The sequence below is a fragment of the Lonchura striata genome, chromosome 4 (assembly GCF_046129695.1).
Source record: "Lonchura striata isolate bLonStr1 chromosome 4, bLonStr1.mat, whole genome shotgun sequence".
Classification (NCBI taxonomy): Eukaryota; Metazoa; Chordata; class Aves; order Passeriformes; family Estrildidae; genus Lonchura; species Lonchura striata.
The window spans coordinates 53,854,185-53,873,237 of record NC_134606.1 but is presented as its reverse complement, the minus strand read 5'-3'; the positions used below and the strand labels follow the sequence as shown (position 1 = coordinate 53,873,237).

General features: G+C 37.7%; 1 pseudogene; it reads right to left on the bottom strand.

The window, feature by feature from the left end:
* Positions 1-375: 375 nt before the first annotated feature.
* LOC110481211 (leucine zipper protein 2-like) overlaps positions 376-19,053 on the bottom strand; it is a 41,230-nt pseudogene continuing 22,552 nt past the window's right edge.

Sequence of the window (19,053 nt, the reverse complement as noted above, 5' to 3'; positions counted from 1 at the left end):
CAGCTACTTACTCTCTGCAACAAAGAGGAGTGATGTCAAAGAGTTAATGAACTGAAGATAAAGACTGTGCCACTAAAACTTGAAGGAAAAGGATATTTCGTGTTTGTGTGTGTGTGTGTGTGTGTGTGTGTGTGTGTGTGTGTGCTGGGAGGGGTTGTTACGGACTAAAAAAGAGATATCTACTAGGTACTTTTTTCCATTTCCCTTGACTGTATTCAGATAACTGAAAAAAAAAAAAAAAAAAACCAAGGAAGAGTACTTTGTATTTCAGTCAAATATCAAAAATCTGATTCTAACCTCTATCTGTATTCTCATGTCCCTATGTAACATCAAGGAGACCCCAAATTCTCCAAAGGCTCTGACCCTCGACCAATCTTAAAACAGATCCATGCTGTCCAGCTGGCCCTTATCCTTCAGTACTCCTCTCATGACAGAGGCATGAACACTTCCAACCTGAAGAAAAAGACAATAAGAGCAAGCTAAACAATTCTACAGCCACATTAATTAGGAACAATATGCTCCTGAGATCCCTGCAGAACAGGGATCCAGTGAGCTTAATCTAAATGAACACTATCATACCCATATGCTTCTAATCATAAATACAGTGCTTTTTTTCCCAGAGGTAACAATTCTTGGGAATGATGGTCTTTCCTGAAAAACAGTTATTAATAAACTGACAATCATAATTTTAAGACTAGCGATGTGATATTCAGTTTTATAATTACACTCTGCTTTCTGAAATTGTATTTTAATACATATAGAAAGATTACTAATTTTTGGCTTCAGTCTGTGCCATAAAAGTAAATACCAACAACTGCCATATACAAACTGCTATGAGTTAGCAATTCCTATTTTTATTTCAGTTTTGTAATGGAAAGAGGACATCTTGACTGTATTATAATATTTGAATTTCCTAACTCAAACCAGTTTTAACCTTTTGTTTTTCCTCATGCTTTCCCTGAAACAGCCCTTCTTATTTTGCAGAACTGGAATATTCCCTATTCCCTACTGTCAAGTTCATTGATCCATTTTGGAAATTTTGATTTGGGTGTCCCAGATGATTTTATGGTTTTTATATATATTTTTTTTCCACTGAAAGAAACCGTGATATGCAAACCCCATATTATTGTTTAGTGCTGTATTACCACAAACTCACTTTCAGTGCCTGACAGGTAAATGATTCTATGAATTAGCACCCTCATTTATTTTAAATGCAAATCTATCTGCATTGTAGATTTCACTATCAATCCATTTACCAAGTGACAGAATTTTGTTATTCAGTAAAATGTAGCTGTTTCCCAAATAAAAAAACTACTTGACATCAGAAACAGTGTTAGAATTATCATCAAAATTTGTCATAGTCTTCCAATGAATTTGAAATCCTCCTTAGTTTTCAGTTTGATGCTCTTACAGGACAAACTTTCAAAGATGTTAAAAAAAAACCCACCCAAGAATGAAATCATACCTTGGTGCTTGTCCCTAGAGATGAGGCTTTGGAGCCCTTTGCATTGGAGGAAGGCAGCCTCTCAGCTGGTTTGGAGGAGATCAGACTCACTGTGGGAGGCTGACTGCACAGAACGGAGGACAGGCAAAGCTGCTCAGTCTCCTTCAGAGCTTTCAGCTGGGACTCCTGGGAAGTGATGGGAACCATCACTTCTCTGTGATGTGCTGTGCTGTGATGAACACAATGGCTTACGTTCTCCATCTGTATTAAACCAAACACTTATGAGTAGCTGCTGCTTTTACTTATTGATGGAAGGAATTAAGACTGTCTAAAGCAGTATTTTTATGTGATTAGGAAGTCACTGCACTCTCTTCATCCCTTCAAGCAGTTTTATCCACATTGATTATTGCAAATAGTACTTAAAAATATTTTTTCTGGAAAGAAAAATACTATTTACAAAATATCATACAGTGTTCAGCCTTTTATGTATAATATCTACAGAGAAGTCTTAAGTATTGCAAGAAACAGACTTTGCATGGAGTTTTGTCTATAACATTCCAAATAATTGGTATTTTTCTACATTATACATAGATTATAATCCAATTAAGATGGCTTCCCTCATGGGCATATTATACTTTTGCACTATATAGTAAAAAACCATAGGTCTTTTTAACAGTTAAAAATATATTTGTCCAGACCCACTGCTGTCCATTAAGCCAAAATAAAACTTCTAAGCAGTGAAGTGCTTGCGACTCTTGTTAGAACATTTGTGCTTTACTCCCAGAAACATAGACAGATATATTAATGGAAACAGAAGTCTGTAATTGTAATAAGCTGAGAGAGCAAGAACAATGAGATAACTACAGCAGTGAGGAAATAATATTTTAAATCTTTATTTCATCAAAGCAAGACATGTATCAAATGTTAGTCATTGAGAAAACTTCTTCAATCACTTCAGGGGGAGTCAGCAGCATTTGACATTAAAAAACCATTTGATTTCTAGTTTTCTTCTTTTTATTAAAAATACACCTGTAAGTACAGAACACATTCACATTTCAATCATCAAAGATTTTTTTAAAGGTATATAAATCAAGGGATACCATGGCAAAAGCTGGTGGAAAACATATGTATATATGGTGGAATATGTGTACATAACATTACACATTACATATAATGTATGTGAAATATTGCATATAAAATAAAAAAATATTTCATAGTCATTAATCCTAAGCAATGGCATACAGCATGTTTTATTTTCTTAGCAAATATTTTTGAGAAAATTACAAATATTTTGTTTTAACTCAGATAAACTTCCCTTGAACTGAAAACAGGGAATTTATCTCCTAACTGGAAAAAACTGAGCGTTTCTTAAGAAAACAAACAAAGCCAGTTAGTAGAACTGTATTTCAATAGGAGGACAAAAGACAGCCATAGAAAGACCATTAATGCAGAGCACAATAGGGAAAATTAAAGAAATGGGAGATGGAACATGTTATGACCTGCTCCTTAAGGTAAGTCATTAACTTAGGTTCTTGTTAATAGATCCCTTGGGGCAGATTAGAGTGAAAACCACAGAATTATTTGTGTGTGTTTTATTGTAGAACAATTTGGTTGCAGAGGAAAGCAAATAGGTAACTGTTTTGGTTATTGCCTACAGTAACATATCAATATAAAAGCATACAAATAGAACTTAAGAAAATGAGGAAGAAGTTCAGGGAAGGGAAGGGAGAAAAAGAAGGGAAAGGGAAAGGGAAAGGGAAAGGGAAAGGGAAAGGGAAAGGGAAAGGGAAAGGGAAAGGGAAAGGGAAAGGGAAAGGGAAAGGGAAAGGGAAAGGGAAAGGGAAAGGGAAAGGGAAAGGAAAAGGAAAAGGAAAAGGAAAAGGAAAAGGAAAAGGAAAAGGAAAAGGAAAAGGAAAAGGAAAAGGAAAAGGAAAAGGAAAAGGAAAAGGAAAAGGAAAAGGAAAAGGAAAAGGAAAAGGAAAAGGAAAAGGAAAAGGAAAAGGAAAAGGAAAGAAGCATAAAAGTAAAAAGACATCACCACCCCTGGATCCAGTTATGAGACTTAATCATTGCAATTTTGATGTCCATTGGTCAAAGTGATATCCACAGTCTTGTTTCCTTGGAGGTGAGGAAGCCCAGAAAACAGAGTTCAATGTTTAAGCTTATGTGGGAGTGCCCAGGGTACCTCTCCTGAGGGAGCAGTTTACAGTGACTGGTGCAACATTGTGGATAATGCACAGTCCTCTGATGCAAGGTCCCAGAAAGAGTCTGGGGACACTCTAGGCATCTTTGATGGTTTATTACACCTTTGATGGTTTATTACACCTTTGACGGTTTATTACACCTTTTAAGACATGACAGCTGCCTCTCACATCAGCATAGTTAAGCCAGTTATGCCCCATCAGAAGGGATTAGCACCCTCAAGATTATTGAATGTTGTGTGTGAGTGTCCCCATACCTTCCCTGGGGAGAAGAATTTTACAACTGAGCCAATAATTCACAGAATTCACAGAATAACCAGGTTGGAAGAGACCTTCCAGATCATTGAGTCCAACCCATACCCCAACACCTCAACTAAACTATGGCACCAAGTGCCACATCCAGGGATGGTGACTCCACACCTCCCCAGGGAGGCCATTCCAGTACTTTATCACCCTTTCTGTAAAAAACTTTTTCCTAATATCCAACCTGTATTTCCCCTGATGCAGCTTAAGGCTGTATCCTCTCATTCTGTCAGTTGCTGCTTGGAGAAAGAGACTGACCCTCCCCCCGCACCCCCCGACTACAACCACCTTTCAGGGAACTGTAGAGAGTGATAAGGTCACCTCTGAGTCTCCTCTTCACTAGCCTAAACACCCCCAGCTCCCTCAGCCATTCCTCACAGGGCTTGTGCTCCAAGCCCCTCTCCAGCCTCGTTGCCTCCTCTGGATGTGCTTAAAATGTCTCAACGTCCTTCCCAAACTGAGGGGCCCAGAACTGGACACAGCACTCAAGGTGTGCCCTCACCAGTGCCAAGGGCAGGGGAAGAATGACCTCCCTGCTCCTGCTGGCCACCCTGTTCCTGATACAGCATCTTGGCCTTCTTGGCCACCAGGGCACACTGCTGGTTCATGCTAACCAGTGCCCCCAGGTCCCCTTCTGCCTGGGCACTGTCCAGCCACACTGTCCCCAGGCTATAACATTGCAGGGGTTATTGTGGCCAAAATGCAGGACTTGGCACTTGGACTCATTAAACTTCATCCTATTGGACTCTGCCCATCTATCCAACCGTTCCAAGTCTCTCTGCAGAGCCCTCCAACCTTCCAACAGAAGGACACATGCTCCCAGCTCAGTAGTGTCTGCAAATTTACTGATGAAACTCTGAATGCCCTCATCCATGCCATCAATAAAAATATTGAACAGAACCAGAACTGGCCCAGCACAGAACCCTGAGGGACACCACTGGTGCCTGTCCCCAGCTGGATGCAGCACTGCTCACCAGCACACTCTGGGCTGGCCATGCAGTCAGTTCTGAACCCAGCAAGAGTGCTCCTGGCCCAGCCGTGGGCTGCAGCTTTTCCAGAAGTGTGCTGTGGGAGACAGAGCCAAAGGCCTTGCTGGAGTCCAAATAGACACATCCACAGCCTGTCCTGCAACCACCTGGTCATAAAAAGAGATCAGGTTGGTCCTAAACCCCTGCTGGCTGGGTCTGACACCCTGGCCATCCTGTAAGTGTGTATGATGACACTCAGTGTAAACTGTTCCATGACCTTACCAGGTACTGAGGTCAGGCTGACTGGTCTGTAATTACCAGGATCCTCCTTCCCACCCTTTCTGTGAATGGGTGTCACAATGGCCAGCTTCCAGTCATCTGGAACCTCCCCAGTGAGCGAGGATTGCTGGTAAATGATGGAGAGAGACTTGGAAAGCTCATCTGCCAGCTCCCCCATCACCCTGGGGTGGATCCCATCTGGTCCCATGGATTTATGAATATCCAAGCATCTCAGCAGTTCTCTGACTGCCTCCTCTTGGGTAACAGGGGGATCATTCTGCTCCCTGATACCATCAACCCACCCAAGAGGTCAGTTGTTCTGAAAGCAAGTCATCCTCCCACTGAAAACTGAGGCAAAGAAGGAGTTAAGCACCTCTGCCTTCTCTTCATCTGCAGTTAAGTTCCCTCCCACATTTAATTAAGCACAAAGGTTGGTTTTACCCTTCCTTTTACCATTGATCTATTTGTAAAAACAATTTTTATTATCTTTTACAGAAGTCACCATTTTAAGTTGAGATTTGGTCTCCCTAATTTTTTTCCTACATGCTCTAGCAGCCACATTAAAAATTTCCTGAGAGACCTGATCCTCCTTCCAAAGATGATACATCCTCTTTTTATTCCTAAGTTCCTCCAGAACCTTCTTGCCCATCCATTTATCCATTTGACTCAGGTTCCCTTTAATTTCTAATTGGCAGCAGAAGATACTAGCATACTTCTTTTCAATGTAACATGTCTTTAATTCTAACTTTTCAAGTTAGTGACTGCACAGACAACATAAATCACCATTTGTTATGGTTAAATGGGTAGAGGTAGCAGACTATCTAATTTTACAGATGATATGGACTCATTCAACCTAGTCAACCCTAGTGCTTCCTGCAGATTGCACCAATCTGAAATTACTCTCTCATCCAGAAATTTCTCTGGATAATTTCTCATCTTTTAATCCTGCTATCCAGTGCTTATTCTTCCTTGGCAGCAGCCATTCCAATTTTGCCATTCCAAAGGTAAAAGCAGAACAAATAAATTTGTTTCCATCTTGTGAATAGCATCATTCAGTATTGATTTTGCTGATAGGAGATCTATAAATGAACATCAGGAAAGCACAGGTGAAGGAAACACTATTGGAACCAGGGATGTAATTTGACAAAGTTCTCTATAACCTTGCGTAGATGTGCTTGTGATCAAAATAGTCTGCTCACCAGCCAAAATCTGCCCACATATGATGCATTCTTCATATGTCCCTGTTATGTGTAATAAATATAATTTGCGGCATTCCTTGTATGAAATATGTAATATTGGATACTTGTTAGATTATGCCTGTTTGTATTAGTTCCCCCCACCCCTTGCAGGCAAGACTGGGTGTATATTGGAAACTGATTTACAAGTAAAAGGATGTAGCTCGGCCAGGAGATGGGCCATGTCCGGACTCCAGGTGTTGCGCTGATCATCGCATGAATGGCCCGAGATGGATATCATGGAAATCCTCAGTCAGATCTATGTGAATGCAGCCTTCCCATAAAATCTCATCAGGAATTCACCTACTCTGGACACTGAATTATTTCTCCTCATCACCAAAAAAGAAAATCTTATTAACCTGTGGCCTCTGAATAGAAGAAAAGACTGATTGCTGAAATCTTGGCCTCAGGCGGAATTTTCCCTATAAAAAAACTGCTTGTGCCAGGATGGAGGTGTGTGGGCATAGGGGAAGACCTCTGCTGAGGCTGGCTCCTTGTTTCACACCCAGGGCCAACCCCGGGCTTGGCTGGCTAGATAGAATTTGACCGCTAATAAAATTATTTTTATTTTTAATCTGGCTGAATAAGTTCTCATTTATAACATCCCTGATCTATTTCAGTCCTATCACATGGCTAGAGCCACAGAATCATCAAGACTGGAATAGACTTTTAAGACCATCTGTCAACATAGCACCATTTTAATCGCCCCTAAACCCACGTGCCACATCCAGCTGCCTCTTCAACACTTCTAGAGATGGTACCTCCACCACCTCCCTTGGTAGCTTATTCCAATGCTTAACCACTTCTGCAGTGAAAATAAAATTACTTATTTCTAATCTGGATCTCCCCTGGTACAACTTAAGTAATTTCCTCTCATCCTTCCACTTGAGACATGGCAGAAAAAACCAACTCCTGCCTCATTATGGTTTCCTTTCAGACAGATGTAGAGAACAATGAGCGTGGGCCTCCTCTTCTTCAGACTAAACAAGGCCAATTCCCCCAGATACCCTCAGAAGACCTTCACCAGCTTCATTGCCCTTCTCTGAACTCACTCCAGCACTAAAATGCCATTTTTTAAAGTGAGTAGCCCAAAACTGAACAATATGTGAGGTGTGGCCTTACCAGTTCTGAGTACAGGGGGACAGTCATTTTCCTAGTCCTACTGGCCACACTACTCTTGGTATCTGGGGTCTGGTAATTCAAAATTTGTAAACATTATAAGGGTTCATGGTGGGAAATAGAAAACTGCCCTAGTGTAAATAAACTTAAGACTGACACTAAGTCTACTCTCAGCACAAACTATAGTTCAATAAATACCTAAATCTACTAAAAATTAGTGCAAAAATTTTTGAGCTTTTTTTTTTTTTTTAGTAATTTGACCATCCTCTTCTTAAATAACTTTTCAGATGTACTTAACTTCATGTATCATAATTAGTTCCACTGATTTCAGTAGCATCTCTCTCAGGTACAATTCAGATGCAACTTAGTATCCATCTAAGTAACTGCAAGGCTTTCATTTGTTTTTGTCAAATTACACCAAAACATCCACAGCTGACATAGGTAAACATGCTTGCATTACATGACACTTCTTACTTTGTCAAGGGCTGCATTTTCCAATTTGTCTTTTGCAACTGATAGTTTTTTCTCCAGATCTGTTAGCTGTTGTGTCTGTGGGGATCAAGAAAAAAAGCTGATGCAATCTCCAATGCATTTTTTCATGAGAGAGGAAAAACCAGAAATTTTACAAGTAATATATATGGGTTGGGTCAGATTTGCTTTTCCTGAGGAAAAAAATTATGGCCAAATGTGCTCAATTGATGTGAATGCAAGTTCATAATAATTCAATATCAATAGCAAAATTATTTCCATACTATAAAATATTTAATATTATGCCATAATATCCTTCTGGAAAATTCAGGGTATTCAAATGTCTTTTAATAATTTTGTTCATTTGTCTGACTTCTGAGTGCAATTTGAAAATTATTTTGTAGTTTTAAACATTGTAATGCCAACATTAAGCTAATTGAGCATAAACAGACAAATTAGAGAACACCCAAACATTCTTTCATGCAGACACCTTATGAAATTATATTACCTACTACTATACAAGGAGGTAACTCCAGATTTTTTTTCTCCACGTCTTTTCCTGGAAATAGAGAAGAAAAATGCACAAGAATATCTAACTCATAGCAGGAAAGCATTTTGGGAGACTTGTATTAGAAGTCAGGATCAGGCTAGTAGCCTGCACCCCGAGTGGAAGGACTTCTGGCTCTGTATAATATATATGTCATTCATGGAGCACAGGAGTTCACCAGATGCTTTTTAAGTGAGTGGCCCAAAACAAAAAGCATCAGAAGATGTTTTTAAGTACAGTAAATAAAGACAAGTATTTTCTCTCTCTCCCTAGAGGTATAAACCCAGCCTGTTCACTTGAAGGAAATACATTCTCTGCGAGACTTTTCTGTTTCAGAAAAGCAGATTCCTGCAGTTGTCAGCCTTGTCATTAATAGCATGTTACTATGGAACCAAAAGAAATAAGGATTCTTTTGCTGTTGTACCTGCAAAAAAACCCAGCCTAGTCATTGTTTTCCCTGTTTGAAAAGGGACACATAGAGAAGGACACTGGACTAGCCACTTATCTTTTCTCTCTGAAATTCTGATTAGGTAAATATACATTTTGTATATGCAAAATAATAGGATAAAATTCTAAATTTTCAGATAAAGCGCACCACATTTTTATTTCAACCCAGTATTTGCAAATGCATTTTCCCTCAACACCATTCCACGCCCTCAGGTTTCTGGAGTTCAATCCCAGCCAGAGATTTTTTTTCTTGACAGACCTTTCAAGATCTCCTGCATGCTGCTGATTGTAGCATAGCTTAATGGATAGTCACACTATGTAAATGCTGTTTAGTGTAAATCCTATAAGGTTAACTTGTTTTCTGCTGGGGTAATGACAGTCCTTCCAGAACATGTCATAGATGAGGTGGTGAGCTTAGGCAAGCCTGCAGTCCTCAGCAGACAGAGAATGTGATGTTCATTAGCATTAGGCGTAGTCTGTACTGCCAGATAAAATGTCAAAAGCCTGGAATTTTCAGTTCCCAACTCATATAAAGAACTGAGTAGTTGCATTTTAAAACAGGATTAGGCATTTATCTTCAGATTTATCACCTGAGTCGCAGTTTCATTAGTCAAAACCAAACTTCCTTCTAAGTGGAAGTCAATTGTGTTACTTAGACGTGGGAAAGTCTCTTGTGAATTGCTGTCCATAATTTAGACTGCATCACATTCCTTACAGCTAACACCAGTCACTGTCTCAACATACATATCAGACCATTGGTTTGACCCTTTAGTCTGGCAACAGAGAGTTCACTACAGAAATAATCCTTCCATTTTATCAGTTTGCAAAATTTAAGTGGAATTATTACTAATTTACTAGAGAAAAAAATTACTGATATAAGAAATTGCTAGAATTCAGTAACTTTTTAGATTTTTTCCTTAATATGGTATACAATATCACTCACAATAAACATGGCCACAGAAAATGTCTGAAAGACTGAACATTGGCTCTATGTGATGCAGAGACACTTCTCATAGAACTAGAGTAAGACATTTCAGACATCATTAACATTTTTATACTCTTACTTATTAAATTATTTTTCAGTACACCTATACAAATTAATACACCGTCAATTAAAGAGAATCAAGATTTGAAAAACTGAATAATTTCAATTGCCACTAAAAAGGAAATTACACAAAATAACATATGACAAACATGAGGCTAGGATGGCACCTCTCATAGTGTGCAGAATTAGAATCAGATAGAAGATGGTGAGGACCATACAACTTCTTATTTCAGCACCATCAGTGTTACAGTTTAAATCAGTGAAAAACCAGAGCTACAGCTATGAATAAGAGGGTGTCTGGTTTCCTTCAATATATGCATTAGATAGGCATCTGAAAGTCTTGGTAGTTGGCAGAAAGCAGGCAGTGGTGGTCAGAATTGTCTACTGTTCTGGTTTGAAAACAAAACCAATGAGAGACTCCAAATCAAAATTACAATTTATTAGGAAAAGTGAGAAAAGGAAAGAAAATACCTGCAATAAAACAAAAGCAAAACCACTGACAGAGTCAGAATATAAGCTGATACCCTTTTTGGTTACGGTGTTGGTAGCCATCCAAATTGGAATGGCTGCAGTCCTTCTGGAAACCCAGTGGAAAAGCCTGGTGTCCCAAAAACCCAAATTATATCCAGTTAGGAATGCTTGGCTCCCCCCTCTGGGTGGAGCATCTCACAATGGGATGCTGTAACTTTTATCAGTCATGCAGTGACATTCAATAGCCCATTATCAGTTGTTATGCAGCATGATGAAGTCAGTCTGTAGCTTATAGAACTTATTATCCCTAATAATGTGTTGCAAAATCTCTGGGAAAAAAAAAAACAACTCTACTATTTTGCATTCCATTTATGTTTATAACTGGTATTTTTATATTTTTTTTAGTTCAATTATGTCTTTCCTACACAGTTATGGTAAACTTTCCAAGGGAGGTTGCACAAGATCCAGATGCCGAAAAAACACGCTGGATGAATAAACACACCCCAGACTAAAGATCCTGTCTGAAAGCAAGGGAAATTGCAATATTCTCTCAGGAAAGTTGGTACAACAGGCCAGTTTTCTCTTATCATCTCCTTCGAAGACTGAACTACAGAAATTGTATTTACCATTACAGGGCAATGTAAAAGTAGCAACAAAGATAAGAGCATTCTTTCTGAGATAGACACATAAATGCACAAATAAAATTATAGGAAAGTGACACTTTTTTTTTTTTTGAAAGCGTCCTGCAAGGAAAATAGGAGTTTAATGGTACTTTGAACATAATGAAGAATGCTTTAAAATCTGTTAAATGGAATAGTTTTTCATATATGCAAATTTAGCTGAATTCTGCAGCTGATAATTTTAATACATGCAGAGGCAAATCATGAGGGAAGTGGATGTACATATGCAGAATGGGGTGGCTTAGGATCAAGCCTAGTCACCAGAAGTATACAAATAAAACTGTATTTGAAAGCCTGAAACTTGCATCTTCATATATGTGCCAGTACACAAAGTACTTCTGTAAAAATGTATCACAAATTTAAAATATGTAATCAATTATTACAAGCCCAGAAAGTAATCCTAATGTTCACACAAGTTCTCTGCCAAAGCAGGTGGTTTTCTGCTTGTTTTTTTCTTCCACTGTTTTTCTTTCATTATTTCATCTCTTTATCTGTATGCGATATGGAGTCTCATTGCCCTCATTAGAGAAATAAATAATTTAAAATTCTGGGAAATCAGTTTACTGTGGCACATAATTAACTTTGATAATAGAGAAGGAAACACACATGGCATCAGTTTTACTTCAGAGGGAGGAATGGTACAGATATTTACCAAATCCAGTCAATATGATGCAAAAATAATTTCCCATAGTTTTGTATTTGACTCTACCACAGCAATTATATAAATGATTTTCACATGTCAAATAATGACCTAATTTGTGTAGAACTATGTGTTTCAAATAATGTGGAAAATAGTCTTGACTCTAAATTTGCAATAGTGATATGGTCCTTAGTTCTTTAGAGGCATTGAGCACTCATAGTACTTGAAACATTACTGAGGAGTACTGAAGGTAAATTACAATCCTGTTACTTTGTGAAGCTGCACTTCAAAGAAAGACATGAATTCAAGAGTATCATCATGGAAACAAGCTAAAACGACTGTAAGGAGCAGCAGCAGAGGTTGTCAAGTGCTGGGAATAAGGTTCTCCGCTATCCTCCCTCCTTCCTGTCCATTGCTCCTCTCTCCCAGTCATCCCCACTACAATTCCTGACTGCTTTCTGCTTGCCATTCCTATCTGCACACCTCTGTCTTTTCTGCTCCTGATGTCACTGACTCCAGCCATGCACTGGACGTGGCAGACATCCTCTAGTTTAATGCTATTAACTGGGCACCCTGGGGGTTCTGAACACGTGGAGAAGCCTGAAGGACTCCCCAGGAACTCCCCAGGGACTCCCCAGGGCCCAGAGCAGATCTTTGTTCAGTGCACACCCACCCTGACCACAACATTTCAGCAGGAACTGATCATGTCTGTGTACCCAACTGCATCCCAAATGGTTTACTCCTCAGAAGAAGGTGCCAAATTATAAACCAGGCATTCATGGTAATCCCATCTACAGAATACATATTAGCAGTTACCTGACTTGCTGAAAGCTAGTGTTTCCTAAGGTACTAAGTTGTATTATTTGTTATAATAGCCAATCCTATTTGCTTGCTTATATAAATTCTACCATGGAACAAACATTAAATACATTGTTAGGCCAGGTGCTGTTGGTTGCTACTCACATTTGAACTTTTCCTGTTTTTCTAGGACTGCCTATCAAGATACTTTATTTTAGAATTTGAACAAAAAGGAAAAGAGATTAAGTGGTACATCAAATATGTCTGAATCTGTAGCAAAAGCCTTAGAAAAAAGCATAGATATACTCAAACCATACCACTGAAGCATGGTCACCTTTTACATTTACAAGAGGAATGTCAATAATACAAGATATTTGTATAAACTGACATTAGAAATCATTGCTGGATTTATTTTTACTCATCTCTTATTACTATCATATATACACGTATGCATTTCATGAACAAAAAAAACAAACTATTTTTAATTCTTTCCTATTTTAGTAAAACATGAGACTTCTTCCAGAGCAATACAGCCTAATAATGGGAAGACAGTTAATGAAGGAGAAGCAATTTAAAAACGAAGTGGTCTGTAATGTCTGAAACAAATGCAGACCTCAATCTAGCAGAGCACTTAAACTTAGAAGTACTTCACTGAATCAGGGGTTTAGGATGATAATTTAAATTATTGCAATTCAGAGTAGTGTCATTCAGAATTAGTAAGTACCTACTTACAAAGACAGTGATAAAATTAAGAACGTTCAGTGGCATTTTTTATTAATAATTTCTTGGTTTTCTCATTGTAATACAAATCAAATTTCAACTTGGGTCAATTCTTTAAGGATAACATGCTAAATGCTTTAAGAGACTGTGATCTGAAAAAGACACCGAACCTCAAATTATGATCTCAGTAGAGATACAGACAAGCTCTATTGCCTTGGGTGCATGAATTAATTTTTGTGATTCTGATTACTTATCTGTTCCATGGCTTTATATCACATTGGGAGAGTTTTAAAAATATAAACATATGCACATATGCTCCCTCATTAATCAGCTAGATTATAAAATACTTTGAAAATATAAGAAGTGTAAGTAAGATATGATAAAGGAGATATGAACTACCAAATCACTGGAATGTTAAGGAAAAAGCTGCCTTTTTCCCATTTTCAATTCCTCTCCCACTTAATCTCCAGAGGTCCAGTTCAGACCAGAGCCATTGACAGTAATAAGTACCAGAATTTAAGAAATAGTTTCTTGATGTCTATTATGTAAAATAAAAATCAAACAATCCCTCTCTATTTATTTCGCATATATCTGCAGAATTATTCCTTCAGAGAAAGAATTATTTTGATGGACACGAACTGCGGCTTTTCTTGATACCCTTTAGAAATCTAATAGCCTGCATCTTACATCCTTCTGGTGAACTGCTCCAAGAAGCTTGCAGTGTTCAGATCTATATGGAGAGCAGACTTCCCTGAAATCCTCGGTAAGGCACACAGAAAATAAAGTTTAGTGGGATGGGAAGGGAGTGGCAGGGGAAAAGGTAAAAGTCCAGTAACGTGAAGTAGCTAGCAGCCAGGAATTTATCCCAAACATTCATGCTGTGCCAACAGGAAGACTACCCATTTCATTTATCAGAAAGAGTAACAGCTTCATAAACCAACCACAACAGCAATGCTAACATTAAATCTGTTATGTTTCCAGTATTAAAGCAATTAGAAATGAAATATCACCTGTTCTTGCCCAAACCTAGCAGCCTCTCTCTGATCAAAGTGTCCTGGGTTACAACATGGGGTGTAACTGAGGTTTATATTCTACCACCATCTACATTACCTTCTGATGAACAGTTAAGGTGGGTGGAGCACGGTTTCTCTATCTTTGCCATGACTCAAGCATGGTAACTCCTTCTGGGGAAACAGCAGCCACCCTGAGGGGTCAGTCATCTCTGCTAATGGGACATCAAGGACTCCCCAGCATGACTCACAGAATCACATCAGCCCACTGTGAAATTCCCCCACCCTAGGGGAGGTACTGAACATTCCTGCCTCTACATAACCTGGAGTTTGGGACAGATGTACTGCTGCATCCCCAAGAACCACAAGAACTCTCCACCACTGGACCTCAGAGAAGGACCAGACCTTCCCATAGGCTCACTGCTTTGACAAGACCACATCCAATGGGACTGCAACCACCATTTGGACTGTTACCACCATGCTGACCAACAGGGTATCAGGTCGTGTTCTGACTTTATCAATTTAAACCAGTGTTTCTATACTATTGCCATTATTGTAATTTTCCTATTAAATTGTAGCCCTGACTTGAAATCTTTCACATAGCACTTGTGTGGGGTTCATTCCCTCCACTGGTTTACCTTCTACTCAGCACAAGCAGATACTTAAAAAACTTTCCAGACTATACTAAATAGCTTCTACTCTGCTTAGTGTGTGTGTCTTCAGACATGAAACACACATGAACAAGCACACTGAACCTACCCTCCCCCCATCTCATATGATTTAGGAGAACAGCATAAGGTTGCTGCTCCCTCTGCTTCACAAATCAAATTTTCTTGGACAAAAAATATTTCTGGTTACATATAAAGGATATACCAATATTAGCAAAGCAGGCATTCAGTTTCATACAGAATTGCACACTGTCAAGAGATGTTTCAATTATTTACATATAAATATATAATACATAGTTCTCAGTATGTGGGACTTTGGAATTCACAATTGATCAACATTCTCCATCTAAAGTTCTTAGAGTTTTTTAAATTACATAAGATCATAGCTTACCTAGAAGGCAAGTAACTATCCTTATTTTGCAATAAAAGTACTCAGAGGAGAACCCATACTACCATTACCTACATCTCAGCTGGTGGCTCTAGTGTTCATTCATAATCAAGAACAGTCGAAAATGGATTTGTAGAAAGTTCTCAGGGCCTGACAGAAGGTCCACACAGCATGCATCCATATGCAAACTTTGAGACAAGACATACTCATTTAGAAATGCCATGGAATAGGACAGATATTGTTGAGAGAGAAATGAAACTAGAAACAAGTTTCAAAGGATGGCCTTGCAAATAAGAGTAGATACTTTGGACAAACAGAACTATGAAAGATGTATTGTAGTGGGACCCACGAGGGGTAATTTTAGATGATTTGCTTTAGGGCATCTACAACATGTCATGGCAAAAAGCTAGGCCAAGAAACACTTATAGTATATTTTAATTAGGAAATATCTGGCTTCTGATTGTGATGGTGTGAATTATAAACATCTGTATTGTGTCACCCTTCTCATGAGACTGAAAATGGAATTCAAGTTTTTAAAACACCTCTCAGTTGCCCCGTCTGGGTCAGGAAAAGGGTATTGTCCTATAAAGAACCATGTATATTCAAAAAAAAAATCAAAGACTTTAAGGTGTAATTCATGTGGTCAAATGTAGACATAGTCTTCAGAAGATAACCCTCCAAGGATTTGAAGTGGAGACTATGATGGAGAATGCCATATCCAGTCAGATGAAACCATTCCCTTTCACATGAGACACATTTCCTGCCTTTAGTGCAGTTCCCCACATGTGTGCCTTAACTACTACACTGCCACAGTTCACTGAAGCAGTCTTAGGAGAGGGTGGATTTCACTGCATGTATGTCAGTGGCTTGCTGGACAGCCTTTCTGCCATGTTCACTTGTTTATGTGCCTGTTTTCCTTTTCATCTTCTGTAAGCTTTTTTCAGGTGGGCAGTACTTGGCAAGAGTTCGCTTGCTAAGCATTAGTAAACACCCTACCATAACTCAGATCCTTGTTTGGGATCACTGTGTATTAGCATAATGAAAACAGCAGGAAGATAATAGTGCTGAGCAATCCTACTGCTTCAGCCAAAGAAAACAAATTTTCACAGCAAGGCAAGATTAGAATTTTTGATCTTTACCTCTCCTCAAGCTCTCCATGATACTGAATTTGAAGAAAGATGTGTTACTTTTATTAATGCTAGATGCCGTTAAAAGTTAGATGCCTAGATCTATAATATACCTAATTTTTGTCTCTAAATCTGTTTCCCTGGTTTTGGTCTTATGGAGACCAGAAATAAATGTCCCTGAAGAATCTTGGAATAAACCTATGCGTTAAAAAAAAAACAAACAAAACCAAAACCAAAACCCAACCAAAAAAACAAGCAAAAAAAAAAAAAAACCACATCAAAAAAAACCCAAACAAATAAAGGGCAAGCAAAAAAAAAAAAAAAGCACAGAAATCACACTGTCTTTTTAATGCCCCACTATATTACTCTGTATTTCTCTGTATTTACATTACATATTCACAGCACTGTATATACAACAGAGAAACAGCAGAGTTAAACACTTCCAGAAGACAATCTGGAACTCATATTGACATGAATGACTTGTAAGTAATTCTAGGTCTAGTAACTTGGAAGATGACTACTTAATGTCTATCCTATTTGCTGGGAATATATAAAAGGACTACTCCACTAACAGTCATCAGTCAGATGACCCACATCTCTCTCCTCTTCCTTTTAACAGGTATTAGCTTCTCCCTGTGTTAACAAGGACTAGATGCCCTTCAGCAATGTCTTTATGTTTTGTCCTGCCCTCCTTTATTTTAAAAATTTTTATTATTTTTTAAAATGTGCTAGCTAGAGCAGACTATTGATTTGGATTGTTTTAGCAGCAGATGTTTCTTTTTTCTTAAATCTTCAGACCTAAGGAACTCTACATTGCTCAAGCTTATTATGAACACAGAGATTTACTTTAAATGTGAACAATAGTTGACTTTGCCATGGAAGAGTGCTAATTAAAGGAAAAACAAGAAGCAGCTGTAAAATATTATATCATTCAATTAAAAAGATGAAAGATGTTACAGAATGTATGGAATAGGGCAACAGGTTTTATTCATCAGCAGTAACCTAGAATTTTGCTTTTCGTAAGTACAAAAATATAGATATAAGTATATTATATTTCTGAAAATGCATTATGGTATTCTGTCTTGATGTTTTGAGTTCTTTTCAGAACAAATTTATTCCTGAGAACTGCAATATTAAAGGCAGCTATCATATTCCTACTTCACTACAATGCTGTATAAATACTTTAGCTAACTATAATGAAATAAAACTTACCTTAAAAATCAAACCCTTTTTCCCATAACGAAGCACTTTCAGTTGGGCTTGGATCTTTTTTGGCTGAAATGAGGATAATCAAATCAGGTTTTGGGTTTTTAAAATTATAAATATTAAAAAAATTTGTGAATTCTGGAAACAGCAGAATCTAGATAAAATTTAAAATATAAAATGCCCCCGTCCAAATAATTGTCGATTTCTTTTCCAGTTCACAAGTCAAACCAAGCAAAAGTACTGAGGAAAATGCAAAATGGCACACAACTAAAGCACATACCTGAGTTATTACTGTAAAGAACAGCAGCTGGGCTTACACATTTTGGACATGAGCTGTTATTAATACTTGCCATGAAGCATAACTGAAGGCATCAACTTCAAAGTAAACAATCTTATTCTTAGAAGCAAAAAGGCTCCATAGGCTTATAAAAGTCTTCGTAAAGATCAGGGTGTTCCAGGTGTTATCCAAAGGAACTAGTTTGGATCTACCTTCTCAGTTTGTAACCCTGCCCTTGAAAGTACAGGCATAGTTATGCTTATTTATATCAGTTTAAGCTTATATTAACTTTATATATTGCTAAATATATCCTTAAAATAATTCTAAGTAGTAGTCTATATATTATTTTTTTTAATTTAAACAAAAGAAATAGAAATTGATTTTTTGTACTAAACTCAACTATTCAAGGAACATTATTTCACCATTTATCCAAGAATCCTCTCAAAGTAATAATTTGTTTTTAATAAAATTCACAATCCCAACTGATACACAATACATTTTCTTGAATTAATTAATGCCAAGTGTTTTGAAGTCCTTGGAATGGATTAGAAGTCTGTTTCACATTTACTGAAAGAGCATTCCATAAACATAATATATTACAGAAGTAGTATATCTTAAGTTGGAATTTTTAAAAAGATTTTATTTCTTACCAATTGATGCAGTCAAATTCAGTGACAGACTTTTGGGAAGGCTGAATGAATCTAAGGAATCTAAAATTTTAGAACCTGCTTTATATGTTTAAATAGTAAGACCAAAATGGTTATGGTATTCTGTAAAATCTGAAACTAATAGCCAAGATCAGTCCAGCAAAATATTTTGAAACAATTTTGATTTTGAAAGACTTAAGAAAAATATTTCTAATCCTATTATTTCCTACCTTTGAGAATTTACGAGAAACTTGACTTTCTAAGTATTGATCTCAAAAGGCAGAGACTCTAATGAAGAAAATGCTTTCAATCATCATTAGGAAAATTTTAGTACAGAGGAAATTGTTTATGCTTTGGATTCTTTC